The sequence below is a fragment of the Pteropus vampyrus genome, unplaced genomic scaffold (assembly GCF_000151845.1).
Source record: "Pteropus vampyrus isolate Shadow unplaced genomic scaffold, Pvam_2.0 Scaffold64, whole genome shotgun sequence".
NCBI classification, from domain to species: Eukaryota; Metazoa; Chordata; class Mammalia; order Chiroptera; family Pteropodidae; genus Pteropus; species Pteropus vampyrus.
This window is the reverse complement of record NW_011888845.1, coordinates 5140587-5152775: the sequence shown is the minus strand read 5'-3', so window position 1 is coordinate 5152775 and position 12189 is coordinate 5140587. Positions and strand designations below refer to the sequence as shown.

At 31.3% G+C, this 12189-nt stretch overlaps 1 pseudogene; it reads right to left on the bottom strand.

Moving 5' to 3' along the window:
* Positions 1 to 10438: 10438 nt before the first annotated feature.
* LOC111740493 lies at positions 10439 to 10530 on the bottom strand (annotated as a pseudogene).
* Positions 10531 to 12189: the final 1659 nt, after the last annotated feature.

The following is a 12189-nucleotide window of genomic DNA, read 5'->3' as shown; positions in this document are numbered from 1 at the left end:
GATACATAGGCAAGGAATTGACCACATTCCCAGGAGGTGAAATCTTCTCTCACATCAAGTCTACAACTATTCAGTTGCCATTTAACCTAATTTATTTTTTTTTTCTAGTTAATAGGCTAGAGAATACAGGTCACAATAACAGATTGCATAGCTGGGGTAATCATTCTAGTTAGGAATTTCAGAACATTGATTCAAGCTTTCTTTGTCGCCCTTACATCGTACAAATATAAAGTAATACAAACATGAGGTTTTTAAGACTCTGAATCATTAAAAGAAAATCTTTTAGTATTTGTATATGAACTGGTCTACAGAGATTCACTAACAGTTAATCCAGAGAGGAATAGTAGTCAGAAATCCTTTTCATATAAAGCAGACATAAAATTTTTGGAAAATAATTTGAGACAGAATTTTATTAGAGACACCACTTTATATAAGTTCATTACTATAAACTGCTTATCTTTAACCTGAAATTATATAGAAATAGAAAAAACAAAATAGGGAATAAATGAAAAAACAATCATAAAATAGTAAAGTACATAAATCTTTGGAGAATATAATGCTGGAGAAAACTATAACTATTTCTATTATAATTGGATGATTTCCATAGTATAGCAGCAGTTGAATCATATGCATATATTTTGGAATATCAATTTAAAAATAAATATTAAAATGTCACCTGTATTTCCTAACAAAAATTGTCAGTCAAGTCTCAACATAAATGTATTTAGAACTAAAGGAAGAGGACACACTGCTATTAACCCTTATTATTCATTTCTTATTTTGAAAACATTTTAAATGTGGGCTACTATATAATTTCAAAGTTTTATAATTCTTACTTGCACTCTCCAGAAAATGAATGTATATGTTAAATACATTATTATTAAAAACTATGTAATATATGTCTGTACCAGATTGTAAAGTTTCAGCTCTATAACAGTTTTTAATTAGCATAAGTAAATATTCTTGAGTACCTACCATGTGTAAAATCAAAACCAAGAGATACATAAAGGCAGTTCTAGGACTCATGAGATTTAGTTGTGTCTAAGTTTTCTTAGAATAAATTGTGCAGAATGCAAATCTATTGTTATCCATACATCCAGTTACTAATTGAGTGAAATAGCTCAAATCACCATATAGACATATGAGATTTTCAATATTTAACTGCTCATGATATCTGTATGTTCAACGCAATTATTTGTACAAAAAGTAATTGTTTATGATGATAAAGAAAAATGAAATTAATTTGGTCATAGTTGATTAAATTTGATTTCAAAGTATATAAAATTGTGTAGTTGTTTCTACTTCTGAAAAAGAAAATATTATAGAATGGGAGATTTTTAGAAAACACAATGTTTTTTTTTCCCCAAATGATTTCATCAAATAATTCAAAACACTAATAGATTCTCCAGAGGAATTTTTAAATGCCATGATTTGGCCAAGTCCCAAATTCGAGATATGAAGTCAAGCAAATAGCAAGTGTCATTGCTCAGCTTGGCCAAACTTGGGCTTCACAATCCAGGCAGATATCACACAACTCTATGCTGACAGGTGGGCACTCTCCTTTTACCTGGAGTGTGCTGATAAAGTAAAAAAGAGAAGTCAATTTTGACAGGCAAGGTTGTATTGTGGTTAGCACCATGGGACACCCAGGTTACTTTGTTGTTATAGACTATTGTTATAATTCAACAAGTATGTATCCACTAAGCTCTATGCAATTGGAAAATAGGTAATTAACGAAGAAATAATCTCAATTCCAAGTCTGAGAAAACTATCATATATAAATTACTTTAGTACAAGGCATAATGATAATGTTAATAATAAAAGTAAAATAGAGTGCACATGAACTGATTCTAGAAATAACTATTATATTGTCTAAAGTAGTGACCTCTTTTTATAATATTTGCACTTGCTATGACTTTAAGGCACAGAATGCTCATGTCCATTTGTTAGAATTGAACTGAAATCACTTAATATGTTCCTCATTTCATTATACACAATTATATAAGAATCCTTTGATCTCATTATAATTTTTTTTAATCAAAAATAATCTTTAAATATAAATCAAGCCATCTGCTTACACATTCTTTGGGAAAAAAGTAAACAGTAGAGGAAATGTATCAATACTCTGAGAAAGCAACAACCTTTTGCCATTGTGCCCATGAGAAATATGCAGGTTTTGGTATCATGCTTCGAATTTTATCTTCTCTTTGCCTGTTTGTAATTGAAAGATAAAACCCAAGTGTTAAGAGAAGTAATGAGCTAATACTCATAAAGCGATTTGCATGGTGCCCGACACAAAGTAACCCCTCCGAAATTACTTGCTATTAATAGATTTATTTCTATATGATCTGATGCTTTAACTTGTTTCTTAGCGTAGTAGAACACATTTTTCATTATGTTATGGTAATGCTTTGAATGCTTTAATTGAAAAGGGATAATAATAGAAAAATAGCCATTTTATATGGAAACAAAAGAATCATGAAGAACCTGTATTTTTGTTCCTTAATTTTCAGTTTTAACATATTATTTGCTTATGAAGAGTTTTACATAGAGATTAGAGAATATGCAATGTAAAAATGTAGGTTTGCAGTTTTTACTGAAATTTATGATATATTATTGTCTATGGAACATGGAAATATAAAATCTGAACTTTATAATGCTTTTTGCTAAATGGATTTTTTTGCTAAATGGATTAAGGGTTTTCAAATTCAAATTTATATAACTCTTGTATCTGGTGATCAGATAAGTGAGTTTTTTTTCTACACATAAGTGTGTTTGCATGTATGTATTGTATAGATAAATATTTACAGTTTTCCTAAGATGTAAATAAACCCATTTGTAATTTATCCAAAATAGAAAAAAAGTCAACATGTTGAAAATATATAAATCTCATAAAATTCTAACAAAAATTATCAGATATAAAATCCACTAACTTATTTTTGTCTTAGGTATTTGTTAATGCAATGTTTATTTTATCATCTTGGATTAATAGACTAGTAACTTAATCAAATGATATTCTGGTATTTTAAAAAATTACTACTAAGGTATAATATGAGCCATTTATTTTCTTATTAGAATTTTTAAGATTTTGCTACTAACCTTAAAGATATTTATATACCACTGGTTACATATTGTATATCTCCTTAGAAAGGTTGTTTCCTTTATGGATTCATAATTAACCTTTGGAGTACATGTGCTTCATGAAGAAGCCTCAGTAATGAATAACATAAAGACAGTGACTCTAGCACACTTAGGCATAGTCAGGAAAGGCAGTCTTCCAGCAAAGCTATTAATATCAAAAATAATTTAGTTCTCAGAGAATTTGGTTAATTATTAGAATGTTTTTTATATAAAAATCTATCCTATTTAGCATGAACTGAAATTATGAATTAAGAAGTAAACAATAATAATCCTTCCTTCCTACAAAAGTGAGAATCTGAGTGATGTCCAGGCTAAATCGCAATTTAGAAAGCCTGGCTAAGATAAGTGGGCTGAAGTACTCAGTAACTCAAAAACAAAGGGATTGATGGTACAGAAATGAAATAGTCATACATAACAAGCTAAAGAATAATGCAAAGAAATGAATCCAAATATGAGGCATCAGGAAAAGGATTTGAAGACTTTTGATGCTGGAAGATACAGGGCAGCACAAATATATTTCTTTAACTAGTGTACTTACCTGTCAATAGTGGATGGGGCAAAACAGTGAAGGCATTGAGTGCATATGGAAATTGCATTTGATTATTTCGTATATCTGAGGAATTATTTGTTAGAAAGAAAAAGGAGGAGGAAGAGCTGGAGGACAGAGAGAAGGAGACTGATGCCAAAAATAATCCTTATAGGATATCTAGTCCTGTTTGGAATGTCCACAGAGACATTTGGTCCAGGCCAAAAGGTCCTTGATATCTGGTCTTGTTCAAAACATCTATGGAGACATTTCATTCACACCAACGTATCTACCTCACGCCATGCGTCCTTACCAGATAGGCTACTGAGGAAGGAAGGTTTATTATTGGCGATACAGCCATAAACAATTATTGGACCAATGCAACATGATAGTATTTTTTTAAATGTATTAATCGCCCCTCAAAAACAAAGTATTTGTTTTTGAATCCAGGAACATTTTCTAAGTGTGGATGTTTTGAACGGGACCAAATTTCCAGAAACTTTTGGTATGAATCAAATATCTCCATGGATGTTTTGGATAGGACCAAATACACACTACTCTCTATATAAATATAATACACTAAAACTAAGGAAGAATAGTAAAAGATTAATATATATTGAGCACCTACTATGTGCTTTAAAAGTTTTCCCCCAAGTAAAATATATGCCAAGTAAATATTTTCTTTTAGACTAAATGCCTGTGAAAAATGTCATAGTGATTTATGAATAGAAAGTAATATCTAACTGCTTAATTTTACCTCACAAATCAATATTTTACAATATGTATTGAAGAGATTTTTCTCATAGATAACAAAGGAAATTTCTATAATTCTGACTCCAAATATTTATGCTTTTAACTGCTATGTGATTGATGATGACAGAAACTTTTGCTGTGTGGTACGTGTGTCTTTCTAGCATTCAAATCAAGATGTGAATGCTTCAAGTCATGAGATTATAAGGAAGACCTTTTTAAAATTTAGCACAATGCAATTAAATGTGTAGTGTTACTAGAAATGAGGTCACTAAACAGATGAAAGATTTATAAATACTGTAAAAGCAATGATACTCCTTAGAATTTTTTTCAGAATATTAATGATTAAAACATTGGGAACAGGTTAGCATTAATGTTAGAACCACAGTCAAATAGACAGTGCTTTGAAGAATGCAAATATTTTGAAAGACTTTTATAAAGAACATCACTTTTTATTATATACAAACCTACACTTTTCGTTTTAATTATGCATGATACAAGGTGGAAATATTTTTAAAAAGAACACTTTTAAATTGTTTCAACAAAACAAATACCAAAACCAACTGAAATTATTTAATATAAAAAATTTCTATAAGGTCTTTAGAAACCCAATTGTTATCCCTCCTACTGAACTATGTATTAGATTGAAATGACCAAAATTTTAACTGATGTTTGAAGTGAGGAGGTGAAGTGGATAATAATGCCAATCAGAGTAGCATCCAATGTGAAGATATGTTCTATGGATTTATGTCATTGTTTAGAAACAATTATATCTACATAATGCAATTTAGGTATTTAATTTCAGAGAAAAGATTGTGTTTGCACATAAAATTTTGTTTTCATAAAATGAAAAGTAACAAAATAAAACAGCTATCTAAAATATATATTTACTTGATAAAAATTAGATCTGTTACAATTATAATTTTTTGAATATAAAACAAATTTTAACCCCATTAGATATTTTCAAATTTTCAGAAATATTATGAATGATCCCATAGAGTAATTTTATTTTTTATTTAAACTTTTGTTCAAATAATAATTAATAGCAAATATTTATTGAGACCTCTATATGCCAGTACCACTCTAAATACTTTTTTGACAAAACTCACATTTAATGGAGAATTTAATATTTATAAACTACTCTATCATCCTGTCTTTACAGATAAAAAGTGACATAAAGAGAGCTTAAATATGTTGCTTGAGATAACATATATAGTGATTCAAAGATATAATTTATAATCAGAGCTTATACTCTTAAACTCTAATAAGCTATAATATAAAAGTGACTGTTCTGTAGATTTCTTGTAAAAATAAACCTAAAATTAAATATTGATACTTAGTTATTAAATATGCGCTTATTTGAATAATAATGGAATAAATGTAGAATAATTTCTATTCTATATAATTTATATGTATTAACCCATTTAATGCCAAGAAGTTAAAAGTACAGCACTCCGGTCCAGAATGTCCAACACTTTATTCTATAGGCAAGAATACTGTATCCAGAAGAAAAGCAACATTCAGTAAAATGCTTACACTGATATTTGAAGAATACTAACATTTTTGTATTACATCATTTACTGAACATAAAACTCAAATAGTCTATCAATTATATAAGATACATACAGGGTGTGATTTCCTTATATTAAGATGAGAAAATGGAGGATGCAAAAGATGAATTGTTGAAACTTCATAAATACCATAAGTAGTAGGACCAATGCCTAAAATCCATCTGTGCATTCTCTAAATCCTCATGTTTTTTCTGCTGAGAGTTGTTAAATACCCATAGATATGGCTGTTTTTCAAAACTTCTTTTCATCACCATTTTTAAGAGCCTGTTGTATGTTTGAAACTTTGCTAGGCACCTAGAATACAGAGATAAAAATATGGCACTTTGCTTACAGATGGGGTTAACTGAAGCCCCAGTTCATACTTGTCCTTGTGTTCCTTTGTGTTCAGCATCTATCTTGAACAAGAGTGTCCTGTTGGGCCGATAAATTCTATGCCAACCTCTTTATAGATCCAAGAATTTAATCTTGACAAAGACAAGGAATGACTCTTAAATTTCTTAAATACTATCTGGAAGAACATGCAAGGTGCCAAGCACTTAACTCTGTACCCAGCGAGTTACTTGAAAGAACTATAGCAGAGATAGAGGCTTACAGGTGGGATGGGAACTCACCAGGTGATTAGAGTGATGATAGACATGAAGAAGTGACAAAGAAAAAGGCAAATAAGTCAGTACAGTGGGTGCATAGCAGAGATAGAGCAAAATGGAAGACCTGATATGGGTCCAATTAAATTTTTCAGTGAGGGTTTTCTTCTCTTTTGGCATAGTTCTAGGAGCTGAGGACATTTTGATAAAATAGAGACAATTTACTTTCTTGTCTGGTAATATCATAATGCAAGCAAATTAAAGAGGCAATGAAAACAGATTTAGAAAATATTAATAGACTGGAATAGAGCACCTAGAGCATTCTTATGCTGCAATTACTATTAAGAAAATATTTTGCCACACTAATTCATCTATGCCTAGAAGATTACTAGGAGCATTTAAAGACAAAAAGGAGGAGAGGCATTTTTTCATCTTCTTTTTGAAAAATTTCTATATCTGATTCAGAAGCCTTTATCGCTTTAATAATAAATAGCTAATAAAGTGTCAAAATGAAGCAGGTATGACTCTAAACAAGAAGGAATATGCAAACCAAACAGCAGAGCTGAAAATCAAAATAATTAAATGTAAGAAATAGTCTACAGGGACTTTCCATTAGCCCATAAAAAGGGAAAATTTGCTCACAGCTAAAAGAGGGAGGTGAAGTTATAAATAACAAGCAAAAGCCTAATTCTTAATTTGTAAGGGAAATAGGGCCAAATTAAAAAGAAAAAGCTACTTTATGACAGAAATGTAGAACATTTGACTGTTAATAATATTTCATTAAAAGGATATTTTATTATGTACTTTGTATATATGTCATCACTTTTGAGAATCTCTCTTGCAGTCTTTCCATATCGATAAGTCCCTTTCAATAATCCCACATTATTTATGAGGCCAGCTCCTTCATCCCATTGCATTTTATCCTCACTGAATTAGATCTCAACAATCTGACCAGAGTCAATGTTGCATCACATCAGACATGACTGTGAAATCTCCCCTTCTCCCTATATTTAACTTTTATATCTCTCTCTGATTAATATCTTCCAAGAAGAATTGGAAGAAAGGAGTGTTTTTCCTTCTCACCAGAACCATCCTCTCTACAGCACAAGGGGTCTATAATAAGAACCAGGATACCAGGGAAGTCCATAGTTGCCAGAGCAGACAGCTGCTACTGAAGGAAAGTATTGTTTCTGCTTATTCTGGGAGACACATGGCCAAGAAGATCTTCACTAGAATATAGCGGAGTTGAGTACTTTTCTTACTCATGTAGTTCTAGAAAGACTCACATGTAACAAAGACGATCTTCTGCATTCTAGGTATAAAATTCACTTTCTGAATTGAACGTATTTCTGTGCATTCTATCCTCATCATCCCCCTCCTTGTGAAAATAGGAAATTGTCTCTCACTTGGTCTCTTGAGACTGATTTCCTGGCTTGTGTCTCCTCAAACCATTCTCCACAGAGCAGCTAAAGTTATTATTTTCTTTAATGCAATCTGGTCATGACATTCACCTGATTAAAAGCCTCAAAAGCCTCATGAGTTAGTTCATTATTTTCTATAGAGTAAAGTCCAAATATCTTAGATATATTCTCAGACTTTCACCACCTGGTCTGAGACGTCTTCTCTGACAAAGGAAACTTACTCTGTATAAAAGAGATTTTATATTTTTTATTTGTCCTTCCCAGGCAAAATGTACTGCTTCAAAGACTGTATTCTTCTTCCCTATAGTACTGTGTACCACATAGTTGTGTAATTTCTTGTTTCCCTCTCGGCTCATTGTTTCTGACATTCTACTATACGTTTCTTTTACTCACTCCTTTAACTCACACTTAGCACTTAATGGAATCCAAATAATTAGTTGTTAGTTGAATGAGTGAATGAATGAGAGACTGAATGGATGTACAAACCTGTCCCTGACTGTGGCTTGGGCCTGGATGTTTCCTTTAGTTTGTTCATACCTCTAGTTCCTGTTAATACAACTGGATTGGAAAAATTACTACACTTAAAATTGGGACATGTGGCCTCAAATCCTTTGGTTCCATTTTATTAAATGTTATGTTCTTTGTCTTCTCTGGGCCTGTTTCCAACCTACAAAATGAACGTTTCCTTACAGAAGAGTTATAAGCATCAAATATGGTTAATGTAGGCAGAAACTCTCGATAACTTAGGTAAATATGTCAATTTCTAAGACACTAATGTTGATTATCCTGTTACGACTTTAAAACTGTTTGATCCTGATGTGATTTATGTGGCACGCTCATAAATCACTGTCACATGTAAGATAGCAGAAATAGCCAGCTTAGTTCTCTCAACAGACTGAGCAAATATTTATATCATTTTGATGTTGAGAAAATGAACAGCAGATTTCCCAGGAATTCTTTTTCACTCTGGTGTGGGCTAGACATGGCCATCTGTGATAAAGTGTGTAGGTGACAATGTAATTCCCATGGAGCCAAGAGTCCTGGATCAGACAACGTCTCATCAACTTTCTTAGATTCCAGCTCTATGCTAGCTTCTTCTACCTGGGCTTTGTAGTCACATATTCTAAAGTCACATCCTAAGTGAGGATCTCAACTTGGGTTGGAAGATTACAATAGCTTAGAACTACCTGTGCTTCACTAGCAAGAAAGTTTGGTCTTGAATGAAGCCTTAAAGAATACAAATGATCTAGATAGATTGAAATGGAAGCTAAAGAGTATTCCAGGTCAGAAAAAACTCAAATAAATTTTACCATTAGAAAAAACATTAATGGGAAATTAGGCAAATTAGATGTCTGCTATGCTTGCTGGATTTAATACCCCTTTCTTTGCTTTGTAGAAATGTATGATGACTAATTTTCGGGGAGAAAAACAATACAATGTGTCAAGTTAAGTTGCACTAGTTAAAATGAGCATAGGCAACACATAAATAGAGTCAGGCATTAAACATTTTTTTCCCTGAATATATTTTTTGTTATTTACACTTTTTTCTTTTATTTTATATGCCATGAATCATTAATTATTCTCTAGTTTTAATAGTAAACACTTCTAAATATATTTGCCATTTCAATAAATATAATTTAATTTCCACTGGAAGATTTAATAATATATTTTCTGAGTCTTAGAAGATATTAGATTTTTATTTTTCCTTCAAATATTGTTTTGAAAATATACAAACATTAAAAAAAAAAACATGTAAAAAGTACCTTATTATAAAGAGGCGAAAGGTTAAAGAAGTACAAATTAATAGTTGATAGATGGTCACGGGGATGGGGAGCACAGCACAGGGAATGCAGTTAGCAGTAATGTCATGGCTATGTGTAGAGCCAGAGGGAACATAGAGTAATCAGGTGGATCATTTCATAAACTATATAAACATCTAACCAATGTACTGTATACTTGAAACTAATAATAAAATTAAATTTTAAAAAGTTACTTTTCTTATCGAAATTTTTTTCTTCTAGAAGAGGTAATATTTACTTTCATTATTTAGTATGAATTCATTTGTATATTTGGTTAACATACATTTTAATTGAGACAGTGGGAAATGCAAAGGTAAATTAAATATGTCCTCTGAGGATAAGGTATCCATGGAGGAAAAAACATATATTATTTATATAAAACCTGAATTTCTGATTAATCATTTGCTTTTTTAAACTGATACCATGGGGTATTTATAAATATTGAAAATTTAGTAAGAAATTTTCATTTCATAATATGGAAAAAAAAAGGTAGCAAGGAAATTATTTTTTAAATTAAAAATTAAAACTTTTGAATTAAACAGTTTAGTTTTAGCTATGAAAATTTTAAAAAGCTACCATATTTCTCTTGCCTTTTATTCAGTTCTATCTGCAAGTGGATACTGTTGGTGCTTGTTGGTTACATTGCAAAAGTTAATTTTTGAGTGTCATCCTTGAGCAGGGGCCATGCTAATCTCTGCATCGTTCCAATTCTTGTACATGTGCTGCTGAAGCGAGCACTGCAAAAGTTAATTCTTAGGGCACAAAGGCTCTGACTTAATTTTCTTTACCTCATTCTACTGATGACATGAAGAATGTCTCTGTATAAAAGAGATATTTATATTTTTTATTGTAGTGAACTCACACTATTACAAAGCTGATGTTAATTCTGAATAGATCTCAGTAGAGTTCAGTCTTGTTTGCTTCCCTCTCCTATTCTACCAGTTATTATATATTTTCTTTTGCCATTGTTCTTTAAGAAATCATTCAAAAAACATTTTGGATGTCTATAGTTCCCTTGTTGCCATTTTCAGAGGAATTATAATATTCAGGGTTATAATTATACACTTTCATAAAGTCAAACACATTTTTAGATATTTGTGGCAGCTAATCTTTCTTTTTAAAATTATGCTGTATAGTTATTTCAAATTCTTAGTTCGCAACAGCAACAAGTCTATATTTTTGTCTTGGATTAGATTTTCTATTTAATAAATTTAAAGTTGTCAATAAAATTTTGAAATCTGTTTATTATATATTCTAAAGGATTTATAACATGTTAAAAATAATGAATTATGAAAGTGGGTGATTTTATTATGCCTGATAATTATAACTTTATAATTCATTATCACTTCCACTAAATTCTGAGGGGTGCCTCAAATCCTGGTTTAACTAAATATATATTAAAGCATTACTAGTATTTGCCGGATGCTGTATTAGTATTAGTAATAGACACAATGAGAATCTCTAGCCTCAAGTCTTGCTATCTATTTAGAGGGCAATATTATAAGAATATATTTGACTCACATGGTATACAATGGACTGCAAAAGTTTGTCACAAGGGCCTGTGATTGCTTTGCAGACTCTAAAGCTTTACCTAGTCGAAGGGTTTCTAACTGTAATCCTTGTTTGAGCCAATTTAAACAGGAGCATTCTTCATTCAAAATACATATCTGTTCTTCACACTTCTAAATTGAGTTGGTGACCTGACTCTAGAAGAATAAATATAATTTGGGCATTTTACATGGTTGAGGAATTAATAAATATATTTCAGGCAAGCAGAAAAACATGAGCCTTGAAGTCGAATGGGCACAAAGTGATTGTGAGGCAAAGAGGAACCCGTAGGAAAGAATAGGGTAAGCAGAAAGGTATAGAAAAGGATTCATAGGCAAAATAGAAGTATAGGAATGAAAGTGTTATAGGAGAAATAGATTATCCTGGAAAGTTTAGGCAGAGGGGAGACATAGTAAAAGAACCTATCTGTCAAATCTCATAACGAGCAGGTATGACAGGCAAACCGGCTTAGAACTATTACCTTTATCCTAGACAAGTTCTAATGACAGCTTGGACTGAGATTTGGAAGTGACAATGTAAGAGCAACTGATGAGAGTGCTTTGTTTGTTTCCAAAAATAATAAATCTTAGTAACTGTCTTGACAAAAGAAAGGAAGAAGAGAGGTGGGTCAAAGTAATTGTAAAGTTCTGATATTGCTTAAATAAGGATGGTAATGACATGCATGCAGTCAAGGACATTGGGAAATGAGTTTATTTAGAGTCTGAGTATAGTTGGAGGTGAATCACTTACATGTTCAATTTTTTTTTAGAAACTTTCATTCTCACTCTCTCTCTCTCTCCCTCCTTCCCTTCCTCTCTCTCAATTTGTGGCAGTTTTTCTACCTTCTTT